Below are 4,653 nucleotides of genomic sequence, written 5' to 3'. Positions count from 1 at the left end.
TAGGGAAAAAAGTAACAGCTGCAGATGCCATTAGCTAACAAAATGTGCTTTGAACATTTCCAAGTGCTCTAAAGGCATATTAGAAAATTAGTATTTTCACCATTATGATGGAGAAGAAAGTAGATTATTTTAGTAAGTAGAACTACCTCTACAGCAGGGAAGAGTTATCTAGGATAAGACATCTGAAGGGAGAAAATGAGCACGAGGTGCCTCTGCCTGTAAGAAGTTCATCTATGGTTGTTTCAGTGGTCAGAATTCTTTCATGAATGGGTTTGGGTTAGTGAGTCGAGACAGTCTGTATGAAGGGTTCAGAAAGACAAAGAAACCGGCTGAACCATTTCTTATGAGGTAAGGTAATCTCTTCTTAAATTTAAATTACCAAGTTAAGAATGCTCACAGTTTCACAGAGCAGTCCCTTATCATCCGGTATGTTTCTGACAACATGTTCCCACGTAAGTAAAAGATACAGTTAATGTGACTGAACGCGAAAGAAATACTCAGGATGATCTATTGTTATGTACTGATGTAGACACTGTATTTCTGAAGGACACTTGATACCTTTTATAGACTCTTAAGGTGGCATTAAATGAATCCGAGGGCTAGGATTCATTCTAGCCAAGGAAATCAGGCCAGATTACCTGGAATTTTCAAATTTATTTATTTAGAATTTCTAAGAGGAATTATTGCAAAATGGCCTCTGCAATTTCAGTTGATACATCCCAATCAGCAATTTTCTGCAGTATTGAGCTTTTAAAGCTGTCTCATCTATAACAATCCTCCATTTCATACCCACTTTTTACTCCCATTAAAGTAAACAAGTTTTACTTGCAAAAAATAGTTCAGCAGCGCGGGTCAAATTTCAAAGTTTCTAGCAAAAGTGCTGAGGAGAAATGAATAGGTATTGACATGAACATATTTCACACTTATTTCATCAAAGGAAGAAATAAAATCATGGCTTTTATTGCCAGTTGTGACTGCAGATATGTTGACTCACTGTTTTGAAAATTTGTGAAATACATTTGATAAACACATTCCTAGAAAGTGAATTCTGCTAAGAAAAGCTCTATGAAGTAAGGTATGTTTTGTGTGATGACCGAGTCACTAATATAAAAAGCACTTGGTTTATAAATATGCTCTACACATGCAACATGTTTATGCAGTTTGCTATGAAGTACATATGGCATTTTAAAATATGCTCATTTTGCAAGCAATAAAACTTTTTTCAGAGGACCCATTTGTACTAAATCACAATTCATACGAACGAATGAAGAGAAAGACTAAAACTGAATAAACTTTTTCATTTTCATGACTTGTTCAATATATTTATAGATGACTTCGCAGCTTAAGATTCCTTTTTGCCCAAGACAGTTGAAGTTGCTTAGATAAGTAGTTCTCAGAATATCCTCTTATGTATCCCTTCAGTCTAATTTTTTCAAGATCTGTTTTTGCTTTTAAAGGCAGCAAATAGTTGATAGTAGATACTACCAGTCCTCAACCTGACCTGCTACGCTACTCAGCTTTTTTCTGTACATACACCTGCCCACCAGATAGTGAAGTGCCCATGTACATAATAATTTAACTGTCAAGTAAAGGCTCCATTTTCCAGTTACACTGCATTTAAACAGACATCAGAGGTTACAAATCAGTATTTTTTGCAGCACTAACCATTATTTGAAGCACATAAATCTTTATATTAACATCTAGCAAGGAAACTCCTCCAGATACCAATTTTCATTAAAAACATGATTTAAGACTGCTGAATGATTTCCATCATTACTATAGCACAAGAACTAGTTTAGCTGATTGATACATAGGTATCAGATATTCCTTTTGCTGCATATTATGTTTTTATTTTCTTTTTTTTTTCCTGCTGCAGGCTAATAGTAAGGTTCTGCTAACTCTGTAACCTTTACAAAAGGGAGCGAAGCCAAAAGAAAAACAACTGTTATATTTACAGAAGGCTATTTCAAAGTCCAGTTATAATTCCAAAAAAACACCCATTAAACAGCTCCAATGCTCCAAGTAGATTTGACACAGTGGCACTTTAAATCAAATCTCCTAACAAGATTTTTTTTCTTCTTTTTGTAAAATAAGCCATGGTTTCAGAGATGGTTTATACAAAGTGACAAATCGAACAATTTTAAAATGTTGCTAGTTAGAGGGGAAAAAAACCCCAAACCATTGTCACTATGGTAATTATTTCACAATGCCTGATGTTAAATGGGCAGTCCTGTGGCCTAAGAAGCAGCTGAATCCTGCATTGTCCTTGCATGATAAAAAGATTTGAAAGTCTGAAAAGCAGAGGAACGGAATCTCACAGCTTCTTAGACTTCACTCTGAAAGGGCCATTGTAACATCATCATAAATCCTGGGCTCCCCAGGCACTTGACAACTAAAGCAGCGGACAATAGAATTCTTGTGTTGGACAAAACACTCCTTGTCTGCCAAAGAGCTTATCTGCTTCATTTACAAATGTCTTTCATTGTACCAAAATAATTCCCTATTAGAAAAACTATTAGGAACAGAACTAAATAAATATTCACAGCTTTGTGGTCTGTTTGGCAAAATGAATAAACTAATACAATCAAGGAGCATGCAAAATATGAGATTTAAATCAAGGAAACCCAAAACAACCCCAAACTTCTATTTATTTTCCTCTCTTCATTTTCCCTTTTCCTGATTGCAGGGAATTACACTGAATACACATTTGTCTCCATAAAAAAAGACTTTGGTACATTATACTCACTAAAAGAGATTAGAAGTATTAGAAATCTGCAAAGATCTCAGATTGGCGCAAAATTGTATCTAATGTGCTTTTACAGTTAAATATTTCCAGAAGAGCAATTACAGAAATTAATCTGGGAACACATCTGAGAGTTTAATGAAATAGAGACAAAATACTTACAGTCATAAAAGATGTGGATTTATAACTACATGTTTAGTTCCGTGTTACTGAGAGATGCAAAGGCATTAGGGATCAGTTTCTGAAATGAAGTGGTCACCAGATTATTGCAACCTTTTTTGAACCTGATGAAAATTCTGGCAACTATCACAGAAATGAGACTAAAATATTCCAAATTTTTATGTATATATATGTGTATATATATACACACATGCAACTTCTAAAAGCATTTCTAACGATGTCAGAATTCCATTGCATCAGGTTTCCATATAAGCAGTTATTTGATTACAATTTACCAGAAAAGTGCTTGTGGAAAGACAATTTACACCATACACAACCATTAATAAGCTCCAGCCATCAGTACTGACCATATTCAAAGTGCCAGAGTAATCCCGTACGGCTGAATTAAAACCTGAAGAAATTGAAACTTCTTGACTGAATTATTGATCATAAACTACTTATTCAAACCCAATACAGAAACAGTGTTTTTACACAGCCCAGGCAAATGGCCTGAGTGGCTGAATAGCTCTTTATCCTGTGTCTAATTATTACAAGCCTACAAAACATACAGGTATTTCTAACTTGCATGTTAAACAGATATCCAAGTGGGAAAATTAAATATTCAGAAAGCACACAATGAACAATAACAACTTTGTTAGAAGTGCAAAAAAGAGACTAACAACATTTAAAAGAAAATAACGGAGCTTTAAGCTCACAGTCACAAGATGGAATCCAAGATTTAGGAATATGTGAGCTTTCCATGGTTCTACCATGAACCTGCAGTCTGACCCGGCCACACACCACTTCACCTTGGAGCCTTTCCTAGAAGTGAACAAAGGCACACTATAAAACCTTTCACCTGTGAAAAATGTACTAATCGGTATAAAAATCCGAGGAAAGAGGCCTGCATTCAGACCTCCCACATGCCAGCTGGGTATCTCTGCTGTTTGGGTGCAGAGCTTCACCATTTTTTCTCTCACTTTGTCTTCTCAGTGAATCATGAACAGTTCTAAAGATACAGGTATAAGTTCGGATTTAACATAAAGTTTAAACTCGACTTCTCGTATGCCATTTTTTGTTTGCTATTCTATGCTACGCATCGCCAAAACTCCCCTCCTCTTGAAGCTGTATCATTTGTATAATTTGCATAAAGTTATTCTGATCATTTAGACAATTCATAATTCAGGAATATATCTTCAACAAAATCTGCTGCCTGCCAGCTCTCATAGTTTTATTCTAGTTCCTACTACATGACACACAACCACACCACATTTTTATACAGTCACTAGTCTCTGTTTAGGTATAAAAAAAAATGGATCTGCACTGAAACATAAGTCTCTTGGTGCAAAACCGACATTTAAACCTGACAGAGAATATATATCTGGGTGCCTTGACCAGGAGGGTAGTGTCCTTAGCTATGTAGAAATTGCTCCTGCAAGCTATTATCTTAGCATCTAAATAAGCTTATGCTCGGAATCACCTTCCAGGAGAATTTATTGTTTTCCACTTACTACAGGCAGCTAAGTCAAGTAATGTGAATCCCCCCATGCAGCAACCAATATAGCATCCTAGAATAATTTCGGTGGGAAGGGACCTCTGGGGGTCATCTGGTCCAACTCCACCACTGAAAGCAGCACCAATGTCAAAGTCACTTTAGGTTATTAAGGCTGTCGCTTCATCAATGTTAAAGCTGAAATTAGCAGCATGACCAAGGTTTCTCTGTGTGGGCATGAATGCTTTAAGTGTTTGCC

The sequence above is a fragment of the Phaethon lepturus genome, unplaced genomic scaffold (genome assembly GCF_000687285.1).
Source record: "Phaethon lepturus isolate BGI_N335 unplaced genomic scaffold, ASM68728v1 scaffold8287, whole genome shotgun sequence".
In the NCBI taxonomy this organism is placed as follows: Eukaryota; Metazoa; Chordata; class Aves; order Phaethontiformes; family Phaethontidae; genus Phaethon; species Phaethon lepturus.
The sequence above is the reverse complement of the archived record's forward strand: the minus strand, read 5'-3'. Positions refer to the sequence as shown.